At 35.1% G+C, this 15,515-nt stretch overlaps 1 non-coding gene across 1 annotated transcript; it reads right to left on the bottom strand.

Annotated features, from left to right (window-relative positions):
• Positions 1–11,008: 11,008 nt before the first annotated feature.
• On the bottom strand, positions 11,009–11,115 carry LOC124163110. Its single transcript, XR_006865719.1, has one exon. It is a non-coding gene; the product is annotated as a U6 spliceosomal RNA (small nuclear RNA).
• Between the last annotated feature and the right edge of the window lie 4,400 nt (positions 11,116–15,515).

Here is a 15,515-nt window from a genome sequence, read left to right as displayed (position 1 = left end):
AGGACTTAGCTGTAAAAAAAGCAATATAGAATGGCTATACGACAATTTGATAGTTAAATTGTGGGATTTATATGATTTAAGGCAATTTTTTGGAAAAAACCGATAACGTATTAAAACCACATAAAAAAAGATCTCAGGGTATTTAGTTTGAGGTTGATGTAGACCCATACAGATAACAAAATCTGAGACTCTTAGGGACAAACGCTTGTTGAATTTAGGTGGAGTGACCCTTATTTAATAATCTAACCCCCGAATTTAATTAAAAATTTTGCTCTCTCCTTAGGTGCAAGCCATCCCCGGACGTGAGGGGGAGAATGAAGGGTAGAGCAGGGAGAATGAAGAAGAGAAGAAGACGGTGGCCTCGCGGGACATCCAATGCTAATTCCTTTTATGTTATTCGGAGAGATTTGACTCGAATTTTAATCCACATTTTTGCTTTTTCAATTTCAGAATGAATATTGAAGAATTGGAACATCATTCATCGACTTGAGTTGAATGCTGGGAAGAATGCAGTTTTCCTCGGACGTTGGTCATTGCCGTATCAGGTTTTCATCAGGTTATCTTGAACATGAAATGGTAAATTAGGGCCTACCTGAACCACACACTTGGAGTTATGAGAGACTCCTGGTGAATCCACACTCTATTATCAAAGCACGACCTCTAGGTAACAACAGTACACGAAAGGTAACGGCTCTAAGGAGCAAGTTCAAAAAGGTTTCGAAACACCGCTGAAACTAAGGTACCAGAAAGTGCACTTTAAAGTTATTTTCTACGAATGAGACTGGTCCTAGGAGACAAAGAATGCATTCTTAGGCAGGAAATCCATGTGGGTATTTTTGTGTGTGTAGTTTTTTTAAGGTATTTGGGTGGGTTTTGTACTAACACCATTTATTGCAGGAATGAAGAATGAAGAAAGAAGACGTAGCTGAGGCCCCGAAGATAGAAGACATCGCAGGGGGCCTCGAAGAATGAAGAGTGAAGACAATGTGCAGGTGTATATCGGGAATGAGTGGACATTGATAATCCCTCTCCTGAAATGAGTGTATTTTTTGTACTTCATTGTAACATGTCTGTAACTCTTACCCTTCCAGCCATGAAGAATGAAGACATCAAATTGAGCTCGAAGAACGGCAAGGATCCGATTGCGTGTGTTTTTTAATCTATCATGTGATTTCGTGTGATATTTTTCTGCGTGTGATTATTTATATTTGCGTGTGCTGCAATTATTTTTCCGTTGCGTTACGTTAGGGCTTACATGTTAGTGTTATTTATTTATTTGTTTGTGCATGCACTAATCTTACCTCTTCACAGATTCAAGCCATCGCTGGACTTCAAGGAAGGAAGAGTGAAGACTGCACGAAGAAGAGAAGATTGATGACCCAAGTATTCACAGAAGAAAGAAGAGGAGCATCGTAAGAAGACGTGTGCGATATTTGCGGTTTAGTTTTGGGCCCTTCTGGTCAATGAACAAAAATTTTCGTAAGGCTAGGCGTTTTTCCGAGCGTTAGTTTTAGTTTTTTTGTGCCTTGGTTTTCCATTACGGATTCCATTGCGTCATGCAGGAATGTGGCTGTGGCTAGGTAGGAAATTTATGATTTCCTATCGATGCCATTGTCACGTTCTTGTGTGCTGCTTTGGAGTGGTGCAAATCCTCGGAAGGGTTATTTATTTGTGTATGCACTAACCCGCTCTCTCCTTAGGCGCGATTCATTGCTGGACATGATGATAAGGAGAAAGAAGGCACTTGGAAGAAGATTGGATGGTGCACATTACCGAGCTGGCTTCTTGCGGCTCTACATGAGTTGCAGCAGATAAGGAGCGGTATGATCTCAATACTCATTCAAATTTGGTTCATTTTTCCAATGCAAATTTTTAACTTGACGAGTTGCTTGAGAATGTTCAATTTTGCATTCATTAACGGAACTCAATTGTGCTCATGCTTATACTGAACTTCTAATTTGCCCATAATGCCATCAAAATTAACAAATAAACTTAATATCCCCCTCAATTTAGTCATTGACTACTTAGTTTGAAAATTGTACTTTGTACTAAGTAACTGGAAGTGATATTTCATTGACCAATTAACTTCGAAATGAATTGAAAACTTATGAAATATATTGCAATGGGCAAAATATTTTTTTGTGCCAACATTTTTCTGGATGACTCATAATCACCTATTAACGTATTTTCTTTACAAGTATTTTCAAGTCAAAATATCACCTCAACAGTTTCCGCAAAATATTTTCACATTATAAAGCAGTCCGAAATACTTTTATTTGTAATCAGTTTGTAATTATCTGTTTATTCATTATAAATTTTATTTTGATTTTTCATTCTGAATTATTTAACCATTTTTATCCTGTGAAAGGTTACCCACTTCAAAATCAATCCTTAATTTTTCCTATTTAAACAAATATATAGTTCCATTTAATTGGAATTAATTTTTTATTTTAATAAGTATTATAAATTAATTGAATATTATTTTAATTTCCCCTGCACTACGGGAAATGTTATTTTTTACTCGAAGTTTTTTTAAATCTAATTAAAAGGTGAGCCTTATTACTCTCTAACGTCTATGCGCCATAAGAAAATTTATTGATTGATTCAGCCATGAGGCCTATTTTCTAGGACATTGATTTGTCTCTTTATGAGTGTTCGTTTTTTTCCATTGCAGAGTTCGTTGGATTGTCTTGTGTGAGTTGACTACTCGAGGCCTCGGTGAAAGCACGTGCAAAAAGATCGAAAGAATGCAGCTCGTTGCCGCAGGCAGACGGTAAGATTTCATTCATTCCTCTTCCAAGTTTTGAGTTCAGTTCAGAACCATTATTTAGTGATCACAAAGGTATACTATAATTTTTACATTCAGGAACCACGATGATAAAAGTAATGAATGCGTAATAAAATAAATAAATAAATATTTTCACTTTTCCAACGCGAAAATATTTAATTAAACCGCACCAAAAATTAAGATCTAGCGCTATTTTTGCTACACTCACAACACTTAACCCATTAATGCCCAGACGTATCTTTAGATACGTCATACTTTAAAAATTCCTAAATACTCTTTAGTATGTTGTTTTCGCAATTTATTTATGTAATATGAAAAAAGAAAGTCTTAAAATGGTATAAAAGTGATTTCGGTTATTTAAGCCAATATTTGCAATTGTTATGCTTAATTTCACATGGCTGATCATGAACTACTCTGAAATCGCTACGCTATGGTCATGTGAAAATTTAATTTTCGTACAAAGTATTTTAGTTATCTGAATCCAGTTTTTACCTGTTTTATCTTAAATATATAAGAAATATTATCTGTATAAAGAAATTCATTTTTCTTTCAAGCTCATTAGAAAACTAATCAGTAAAGTTTTGACGTATCTAAAGATACGTCTGGGCACTTGTGGCACTAAAAATTCAAGTTTTGACTTATTGGTATGTTTCATCTTATTTATTGATAAAATAAATAAATAATTATTTTACAAGCCTAATTATGTGATAGCTTGAAGACAATTTTATATTTCTGCCATTTCATGAAGTATAATATTGAACAATTAGGTAAATACAGCAAAAACAGGTATTTTCTCAGAATTGTGGTGTATCCTCATTTGAATTGTGATAAATTACCTTCAATGGAAGCATGAAATGATTGTATTGTAATGAATATCAGTATTGAATTTCTGGAGGCGCAAATGCTTGCAATATCAAGTTGCCTATCCTAGCACAGTAGCGGAAACATAAAAAAAATTTCAAGGGGGTGCAAAAGATATCTTGAGCTACCTATACTTGTATCGTAACGAAAAATAATCAAGTCACATTCAAAGTTTAGGAAAGTTATTTAAAATGATTATACACATATATGTACAAGGTAATGCTATCTTATGATGTGAAGGAGTTACAATTGTAGTTCTGCAATGTTAGACAATGCAGGCGGCCACGTAAGAGGGGGGCGCGCGCCCCCTTCCCCCATGTTTATCTGCCACTGTCGTGGCATCACTTGTATTCTTTATCGCCAACGGTGGAATGGATTGATTACTTTGCTTCTCGTTAAAATTTCCGCTGGCAATGAAATCCAATTGGCAAGCCAGAAATCGGTGTAGGAAATAAGTAAATTTAGTGAACATTGGTAAAGAAACTATGTACCACGCTATGTCACCCAAAAGTTTGTATTTTGTATTCGAGTCTCCGATGGATACACCCGACATAAGGAGGAATCGGTGCTTTAAAAACTTCTCTACCATCTCTTTTGTAAATGATTTTTTGTTACTTTTGTTGCACACCCCTTGCTATGTGAGTCAGGAAAACATCATAGGGGCTCCCATTTACCGCTGAGAAGAGGAGACGTAACTTCGTGTATGAGCAGAGGTGAAACATATCTGAAATAGCTCTACCATCAATGCTGTCAAAACAAAAATTCAAGGCAAGTTTTCTGAACAATTGTTAAAAATGTTAGTACATTCGAACGCACAAATCGAAGAAATTTATAAAGGAATATCGTTACTCTCAGGTTACCACCGTCTTCCTAGTCGATGGCTTTATCGGAGGTCATTTCCAGACTGCACCATTGGAATAGTTTCTCAATCAATGCGAAGGAACAAGTTTGAAGAAATTTTAAGGTTTCTGCATTTGTCAGATACTTATTATAATCGAAAGAATGATGGCAAGGATAGGCTACATAGAGTTCAACTTTTGTTTGAGATTTTAATCAAGACTTTTAAAATTGTAAGCCCTGGAGGATACTGTTTGGTGGATGAATCAATCAACCCCTACTATGGTAGATACGGCTGCAAGCAATGCATTAAAGGGAAAGGAGTAAGATTTGGGTTAAAATTATGGTGTATTTCTGAATCAAGTCAACCTTTACCATGCTGGAGCGAACCTTGAGAGAACAGATCTTGGTCAAGGATGAGATGTAGTTTTAGGACTCGTGGATGAGTGTAAATTACCACCAGGTACAAACATACTTGTTGACAACTTATTCACCTAAGAAAAGCTGCTTAGAAAGTTGACTGGAATGAGCTTGTGTGGCACTGGAACACTTCGTGAAAATAGAATCAATAATGTATATAACCTACCAGAAAAAGCAGAATTTCAAAAATCAAAAGCTGTAAAATTTCAAAATGCAAATGCAAATTGTTCACGCAAGAATACTATAATAATACTCAACATTATATTATTTGATGAATAAAAATTAAAATTCACAATAATTACTTCATTACTATATTAAGAAACTACTGATGAAGGCATTAGTAATGAATTATATAGCAAAAACGTGCATTAACACAATTAAATGATAATGTACATTTTTTTGACCCCTTAAGTGCCCAGACGTATCTTAAGATACATATAGGATTAAGTACTATGCAAATGTTAGAGATTTTTTAAAACATTTTTTTCCCGCATCAAATATGATGTCTAATCATAATTTAAGCAAAAAAAGTAAAATATTTTGAAAAAAATCTCCTGGGCATTAATGGGTTAAATCCCGCGCTGAATCTCAAGGCATTGATTGGTTGACGACGACGATAGCGTTTGCTTTCATATATTTCGGTTTGATACCTCATTTCCATTAAATTTAATAATTCGAATGAAGCACAATTATGGGGATTTTCGTGAATCTATCATAATTATTTACTTTTCTCTTTAATTTTCTCATTGTAATGTGGAGGTCGAGGTTTCCATATTGGCCTTGCTTTTGGTAACTCAGTGACCGTCATGCGCGCTCAAGTAATTACTTCCTCGGAGACCCTACCTGGGGGAAACATGAGATTCCGGTAATATTTTCTACCTTTCTGAATTTTTCCATCAATTTAATGAGTATAAGTGACATATTTTACAAAAAGTCGCAACAATAATGTTACAATGATTGATACTCTTTTGTGTTTAATTTTGGGTACTTAATTTCTGGTGACGCGTTTTTCCTTGCTATTAAATATTTATTAAGCCAATGGTGTCGGAAAAAAATCAGTATATATTTTTCATTTTTTTTCGGCTGTTTTTTTCTGAAGTGATACTTTGACCTCTGGCTCTTTGCATGATCTTGAGAATTAACTTATATTATTTCTTTCGTATCAGAAGACTTAATTATTAAATTACATCCTAAAAGAAATTATTAAAATACATCCTCCTGGATAGGTGTTGTGTCCTTATTATGGATGCCATATTTGTAACTTTCGTCTTTTTAAATAATTTCATCGTATTGATTTTTATAATTTCATTATTGTTTTCCAATTCATATAATAGTACATATATTAAATGCAGAATGGTGTATATTTGCTATCAATTTTTAGTAATACCAATGAAGTCCAAGTAAGTCGTAAAAAAGGTATATATATATAACAGACTCAGCTCACTGTAATGATTTCCGGGAAAATTTTTAATATTGCTTGATCATATCTTTAAAATGTTTAAAGAATAATGAAAATACATTGAAATATCGCCAATGAGATAAGCGTCAAATAATTTGGAATTACCCGCTCTTGCATTTTTTTAATTATAAAAATTTCTTGACAATTACAAAGTTAATATTTTCTCAACGCCTTCCTCGAAATGATATTTCTGAGCTGAGAGTCAACTTTTTAGGTCTCCCCTTCGTTGGATTTTCAGATTTTTTTGTTATATTACCACAGGTCATGCTTGTGGACAACGACAGCGATTGCTTTTGGAGACAATTGTGGAGGTCCATGAAATGGACACCTGAAGGTTACTGCGCCGACAACTAGAGACTTGATTTATCGTGAGGAAGGGAAGAATGAAGATAGGAAGAAAGAAGACACCAAGCCTGAAGATAGTTGTTTTTTTTTTGCATTTTTTTGTTGCAATTATTGTACAGGGTGTTTGTATATTTTTTATTTATGCATGTAATTTTTTCCAGCTATAGATAGGATTTGCGGCAGGAGAGTAGGGACTTTATATTGCGTCCTACCGTGGAGTAGAAATAACTCAGATTAGGCAGGTCTTCGTATATCGTGGCCACGATTCCGTATTTAGGCGTTTAATTAATTCAGGCGTATAAAGAAGTATTTAGGTAGGCAGGGCTGTGTGAATGGATGAATGTGACTTTATGAATGAGTGAATGGAATGTGATTTTATGAATGAGTGAATGGAATGTGATTTTATGAATGAGAGGGTGGAATGTGATTTGATGAATGAGTGAATGGAATGTGGTTTATGAATGAATGAATGAATGATATTAGTAGTAGTAGTGCTTGATTGTTATGAATTGCTCATTCTTTTTTGTGTAGTTTTTTTATTCTTATTAATTTTGGTCGTAGTGTAGTGCATGCCCCCCTCAAATCCAAACTGTTCCCTCATCGTGGGGAGGGGGTGTAACAGGGATAAGTCATTAATTTACGCCAAATGCTTACAAAATTGCACCCTTATTGGGAATGTTATAGATTATTTTTTCTTTCAAAGTTTATGGTTTTTCCGCATCAGTTGCAAATTGTAAATGTTATTTGATAACATGCAAATATGACTTATCCCTGGCTAAAACAGTTGGTGCATTTGTGATTTGTATTTAAATATGTGAAATCATTGAATATAATATATTATATGACGCTGTGTTCTTTATTCCAGTGCTAAGTACTATTTGCATTACTGTTTTTGTGGTTTTTCGATAATATTGTACAGAGCCTTCTTTTATTTTTGTAACTATTGCTTGTATTTTTGCCAGCTATAGTTTAGACTTGGGGCAGGAGAGTAGGGATTTAATATTGCATCTGACAGTTGTTTAGAAATGACTCAGAATAGGCAGGTCTTCGTATTTGCGACCATGAAAATATAATTAAGTAACACCTTGACCAGAATAAATTGTAGCCATTGCTAAGGTCAATTTGTATTATTGTTGTTGATAATTTGTCTCGATTTTTTTAATGATATTATTTTAATAGCATTTAAAATTATTAATTTAAGAATTTTAAATACTATTAAATTGTGTGCATGTAATTTCTCCCTACTACTTTGTACAAGTAAAGGCAATAAAACTATTTTCTGTATACAATTGACTATGTTACAAAGGAGATGTTGTAAAAATAAAATATTTTATTGTTTATAAAAATAAAATATTGTGATTGGTGACATAAAATATTTTACATGTAATTTTTGTGAAAATTAAAGTGCTGGTACAAATCCAGTAAAATGGAATGTCTTTAAAGCATTGACAAAATTTTACATTCGCCGGTTGACAATTAACCTAAATAAAGTGAACATTTTCAGAAAGCATCCATCAAGTGCAATTACATTGGGCATATATTGTGTGCATAACTATATTTTAATTCATTCAACTGTATGCAAATAGGCAATTTGTTAACATTGTTAATCCATTTTTGTGATGATAATAGGACATTGTTACACAAAAAGAATAATAACATGTATAACTCAACTAGGCAGGCCTTTGGACATCGTGCAATGAGTCTATATTATGGCGTTAGATTAATTCAGGCGTGCATGTTGAGGTATTTAGTTAGGTAGGGCTTTAACAATGGATGAATGTAATTTTGTGAATAAGTGTAATAGTACTGGTAATGCTTGATCAGTATAAATTGATTTTAATAATGTATGTTTTAATTTTTTATAACCATAGGGGTGTTCTGGGGACATAAACATCCCTCATATTTCTCCCCTGGAGGTAACTGTCTGCAACGCATCTGCTGAAAAGACCACAAACCCTGCAGCACTCCAATTTTCAAATTATGTTGTTACATTTCGTATATGTAACGACTTATGTATTCCAGTAATCAATGAATTGTTATAATGCTGAAAGATTATTTCATCGTTAAGTAGCTGAAAAGTTTGTAACGAGTGTATCGTTGTCTGATACCTCCGAAGCGACAACGACAAAAGAGAATCAGTAAAGGCAAACCGCATAACACCCAAACTCTTAGTACCTTTCTGGTTATGTGGCTGATTGAGAACTCGGCAGCGATCTGCCACGTCAGTTCAACCATGGCAATCAGAGCCTCATTTGCATAGCAAATTTGTATTGTGTTTTTTTTAATATCTAACACTGTTTGACAGTAAGATGGAGGGGAAGGGGCTTTGGGATATTAGCCTCGAATATTTATACATATGAGATGAAAATATTCCAGGTTGGGCACGCACAGTACAAGACAATTTAATAAAAATCTTAACTAACTCTGAGGAAGGTGGTAGTTGCCCCTGAAAATTTATTTATTTTCATCTTTAAGTGTGTATTTTACTGTGTGCGCCCAACCTGGGACATTTTTGTGTAACACACATCATAGAGGAATATCCTGAAATATTTATACATATAATGGTAAGCAGGGGCGGATAAAGGAATTTCTTTCTTGGGGGGGAGGCACAAGCGTGACCGTATTCAGGATTTTGTTCTAGGGGGCACAAGGATACTTCGTAATACAAAGCGAACGCAATGATAATGGGACCGTATTAAAAATATTGCAAATTTTTTTGAGGGTCTGGGGGGGCACGGGCCCTCGTGCCCCCCTATGATGGTAAGTTATTAGTTATATTTATATATTGTCACTTCTTGGTAGGGTAAGGTAGGTACCCCAAAAAACCAGATGCAGTAATATCCAGTATTATATGTACATATTTGAGTGTGCAAGAGCAATCTCATATGGTCACTAAGTGTCATACATCGCCGTCGAGAGCGGCGAGACAATTCCCGCAGCCGCTCCCGTGCGAACTCCCGTCCTTCATCCAGCGACGGGCTATGCTGTTATCATGCGAGGTTTGCGGAGAAGGCGCATCGCTGTGTGTCCCCATGTAGCTTCGCGGAAAACATGTAGGGTAGTTGGTAAACGCGGCAAGCGCCCTGCAGTCAGCCGCCTTTTCATCACTGACGCCACCTCTGAACTGCAGCATCTCATCGACTCTGGATCGGACTTGTAGAATCCTGGAGGGAAAACTTCGCTGTCGCTTATATCCTTCATAAGTCAACTCTCTGTTCCTATGACCATGTCTGCGTCCTGAAATTTACACCCGATTTTAGCACTCTTGTTTATAACGCTATGACAGTTAATTGCGACAAAGTTAATGTCATAGTCATAATGTCAAAGTTATGTCATATGTCAAAGTTAATGTCATATGTTAGATTACCTTTCGGTCGGTTCTTTTCTTCACTGTTCATAAGATGAATGTATCACTATGAGAGTGCTAATCAATTTAGATATAATAGCTTTCCCTGAATTACTGCTCCTAAATTTACTTCATGTGATGTGAGGATTTACGCATGTGTGGATCACCTCGGGGTCTACATTTAGAAAACTTTACTCCTTAAAAAAAATCCAGTATTGAATTTTTCGTAGTCACCATCATTATTATGTTGATAAAATAAACTGCATTCTTTTGCAATAATATTGTTTAAAAAATGAAAAAAATTGATCACTTCGGACTTGATCCCTCGCAAAATTCTCATGAAGTTACAGCGCATAGTATAGACCTATGCGGCTACGGAGCCACGTATTGGTAACAGGTAAAAGGTGAGTCCAAATATGAATCCAAAGATAGGAAATGATATCTGCGGAAATCAAAAAGAGAATTTTCTCCATTAAAATTTTTATAACGACAGCAGTGTTAAATTAAGTTAATATGCGTTTAAATGGATTTAAAAAATTGTTACTGCCATCCCGTGTAACTGAAAAAAAAATTTTGCCGAGAGGTTCGAAACACCTACTTCGGATTACTACCGCGGTAAGTCTGCTCCTTCACCACTAGTCCATCTCACACGTTGACTCAGAAGCCTCGCCTCGCCGGAATTTCTGTTTTGATTATTATCACTAGCCCCAGCCTTCTGGCTGTCTCCAGTGGATTTCTGTAAATGTGGTTTCTGCTATTTAAATAGTCATTTTCTTTTCAGTATTTCTGATTGTTTTTTTTTTTAATTATGGGGAAGGGATGTGGTTTGGGATTAGGGCCGAGATTGGCGTACAATGTCTGGAGCCTGGGTCCGGGGTATAGTCCCAGAGATCTACTAATTTGTCGTTTCCTGTGCGTGTCAGAGATTTCTTGAATACATGAATATTTGCTTAAAAATGTGGAACGCTTCACGATTTTGCGTGTCATCCTTGCGCAGGGTCCATGCTAATCTTCTCTGTATCGTTCCAATTTTAGTATATGTTCCGCCGAAGCGAGTACGTTGACTCAGAAGGGGATTCATTACGATCTTTGTCAGGAAAGGGAATGAACCAGTATTCTAGTGTCACTAAATCAAACTGAATTTTAACACTCAGTGGCATTATTTGCTGTGATATTGCGGCGGATATTTTATGTGTATGTTTTGTTCGCTATCGCTTATCGAAAAGCTTCAGCGTTAATTGTAAGACAACATACTTCGACGGATCGGCCAGCTTACGAGAGAAGGTAAATTGACTTTCTGGACGTAGATTTATTATCTAGCATGAGCTGCACAATTTATGTGGTATTAAACACTGCACATACCTCGCATACATTTCCCTTTAATGATGTTGTTATAAAAAATATTTCGGGAAGTGGGAATGTTGTTCAAATTTCCCTCCCACTATAGAAAATACGAAAACTCGATTTCAAAACTGCGGCGAAAGTGGCGCCGCTCCATTTGTTGCAATACTTTTGAATCTGACTGTACATATTGGTATTCCTCACAATGCCCAATGGAAATATGTTTTGTATGTAGTCTCACGTTCGATATATATCGAATATGCTTTTTCTTCAAATATATCGAATTGCTAGAACATATAAGATTTTACATCCAAGGACATAGTTGACCAGGAATAATATAGTAGATACCCATAGACTGGAAGTTACACCAATAGGATTGCGGATTTTACAGTACAGATGGCAGTATTTTCGAAAGATCGATTCGATACTTATAGAAAATACGCAAATTTGCATAACTTGATTGCAATATAAGTTGGACCAAAGAAATTTTGGGAATGGGTATATCATGATATTCCTCACAATGCCCAATAGAAATATGTTCTGTATATGGTCTCACATGCGATATATATCGAATCTTCATTTTCCAAATTATATCGATTTGCCTTAACATTTAGGATTTTACATCCACAAGCATTGATGACCAGGAATTATAGAGTAGATGACGATTAACAGGAATTATAATGTACAGCATTGCGGATTTTACAGTGCTGATGGCATTTTAATCGAAAGATCGAATCGATTATTGTAGCAAATACGCAAATTGGCATAACTTGAATAGTATATGCGTTGGACCAATGAAATTTGGTGAATGGGTACAACTTGGTATTCCTCATAATTCCCAATGGAAACATTTTTTGTATATAGTCTCTCATTCGATATATATCGAATCTGCTTTTTCTTAAAATATATGGAATTGTTATAACACATAGGAATTTACATTAACGGGCAAAGTTGACCAGGAATTATATGGTAAATGGCCATAGACCGGAATTAAAATCAAAAGCATTGCGGATTTTACATTACAGATGCAGTATAGTCGAATGATCGAATCGATTATTATAGAAAATACGCAAATTGGCATAACTTGATTCGTATATCCTTTGGACCAATGAAATTTGGTGAATGTGTACATCCTGATATTCTTCACAAACCCCAATCGAAATATGTTTTGCATGTTGTGTCTCATTAGATATATATCAATTCAGCGTTTTCTTAAAATATATCGAATTGCTATAACATGCAGGATTTTACATCCGCGGGCGTATTTGACCATGAAATATAGGATAGATGACCAAACGGGAAGATAAATCAATAGGATTGCGAAATTTTAATTTCACGTGTCAGTATACTTGATAATTCGATATGATTATGGTAGCAAATATGCAAATTTTTGTATCTGTCTAACTAATGATGTTAAACCGAAGAAATTTTATGAATATGTTTATTATAGCATTGTTCATGCTGCACCAATTAAATATATTTGCTTTCCAAGCCCCCATTCGACACATATCAAATCTACGTTTTTGTGAAATATATCATAGAATTTAACATCTACGGGGACAGTTGAACATTCTTTGCTTCTTTCTCCAATTCAAGTTTCTTAACCGTATTCATATATTTATTGTAATCAATTCGTTTTCTTGTTATAAACCTTCCTTAGATATAAAAAATTAGAGCATTGAGAGACATACATCGTCAGTGGAATCCGAACATTACTTCATTATTTGAGACATATATATTCGGATAATCATTTCATTAGTCTCTGTTCGTTTATTTTCTAAAAATGATGTTTTTAATTTCATTTAGTTTGCTGTATTCAAACATCATAAATAAAAAATGGGTGAGAAAATCACGAGGTGATACAATCCTACGGTAAGGGCAGAAATACGAAAAATCGGCTACATTTCATAAGTTCATCTACTATATTTTTCTACACAACGTAAATCATTCACATCAAAACGGTTTCCCGAAGCATTTATCACCGTGGTTACTAAGAAGGTCTTAAGTAATGTTGACTGTGAATGAGAGTATTGCCCGCCTATTTCACTCATTTAAACGTTATTGTGAATGTTTTATTAGCCATTTAAACCACTCATGTGCACATGACTCGACAACACTTGACACAACTATGTTCCCACCCCCCGTTTGATGAATTCAAGCGCCTATATACTCGTTCTTTTATATATCTAGATAGATTTCATCAAACAATAAAATGAGCCAGATATCGAATTTTTTTATTAATCAAGTAATTAATATGATGAATTTATTGTGGAAACGTGGGGGAAGATATTTCTTTTTAAGAATAGCCCATATTCACAAGTTTTTGATATTACGCGCAGTCAACAATTTTGTGTATGCCTGCTCTTTTTTCGATATCTTTAATTATTTGGACGAATTAACTTAATTTTCAGTGCAATAAAGAGGAGAAGTAGTAAAAGAAAGCTGTCGGCGTAGATGACAAGTGCTGTTTGTAAAAAATTGGCGTGAATTGTAGCAGAAAACGCGAGAAATGTGCGGTTCGCCGTTTCAGCACGTGCGAAATTGTTCCTTTTTTTTCTCCATTCGCTTCAACCTCACGCCACACAGGTTCGAACGTCGACAAGTAGTAGAAAGGGTTAATATTTTAGGAAGAAACCATACCAAGGATCCCACTTAAGGCTTTGAAAGAGTTATTAGTAAAATTAGAAATTGCAATATTTCCACTGATTTTATTATAATAAAACTCAGTGGAAATACTGCAATGTTTTCCACTGAGTTTCCACTGCAATGAAACTTCCACTATATCTTGCCCAACATCATACAAGATACTTTGAAAGAGCTTATCGATGAAAAAATTTCAGTGGTCACTGATGAGCATGGAAAATAACGAATGGAATGGTGGTGAATGCGCAGTCATTTCCTGTAAATTCAACCTCATGAGCAAATACATATGTACACAGACAACAGCTTTCCCCAATAGCAAGCAAGAGTAGCCCAGCTGGCTCAATATTGTAAGAAATACAACTGACTCTGTCTACCATCTAAATGCTAAGGGAATGCTAAAATCTAAATTGTCTGCTAAGGGAATGTTTGAAACAATCAGAGGTTTGATCAGAGGAGAAAAATCAACAGTTTGAAACAAACAATATTGAGGTTCTCAAGCATTGTCTGCTAAGGGAATGTTTGAAACAATGCTTGAGAACCTCAATAAATATATTCCCTTAGCAGACAATGCTTAAGAACCTTAAAATAATATTTCTTTGATTAATCTGGCTTTGATGTTCCTCGGTCTTCAGGTGCAAGGGTCCAAATTCTCTCCTTGAATTAAGGCTCAAATGTGTGAAATAAAACCAATCTTTTTCAGGATAAAGTATCGAATTGTTTACTTTCACTATATTAAAATATTCAAACCTGAAATAAGATAAGTATTGGTAACCAAATTGGCACTCTTATATTTTAACATGAGGTATCTAGATGGGCACCACTGATTCTATGGCTCTGAAACAGCTTTTGATGGTAGATGCACCACTGATTCTATAGCTCTGAAGCTACTTTTGATGGTAGATAATTTGCTAGGAGGTTTTAGTAGTACATAACCTGTGTTTGGCTACGAACAGCACTTAGGCAATAAAGTCGCAATTTTTTCCGTTGAAGGCTACACATCAGAACACACAGAGAAGAGAAGACTTCTCTTGCTTACGGTGCCTTTCCAAATCTTTTTCTATCAAAAGAATGAGAGGTCATTTTACTTTAGTCACAAAAAGTACAATGATTAGTAAACTTCCACACTCTAAAGGCTCATTTGCCTTACAAATTCATAAATATGTCATACCATCTTATGAGCAAATCAGTCATTCTCACTATTTTACCCACACGCGCTGTATTGGTTGCATCAATTTGCCTTTCTCAGCATCCAAAGAAAACTCGAACAGTATCTTGTATACATTACGTACGAAACTTGCTAAATCCTTTCTTTGTCACGCAATCTTTCACTTGCCTCACTTATTCCTATATATTTATCTCGAAGAAATACCAAGCCGTACACCAGATATTGTTAATGGACTTACCTACAATTTTTATTGTAGTACTTTGACCAACATATCCTTTGGAAAAGGAAATACGAAAATATTTTCACCTCA

This window comes from Ischnura elegans, chromosome 7 (assembly GCF_921293095.1).
Source record: "Ischnura elegans chromosome 7, ioIscEleg1.1, whole genome shotgun sequence".
Classification (NCBI taxonomy): domain Eukaryota; kingdom Metazoa; phylum Arthropoda; class Insecta; order Odonata; family Coenagrionidae; genus Ischnura; species Ischnura elegans.
The sequence above is the reverse complement of the archived record's forward strand: the minus strand, read 5'-3'. Positions and strand labels throughout refer to the sequence as shown.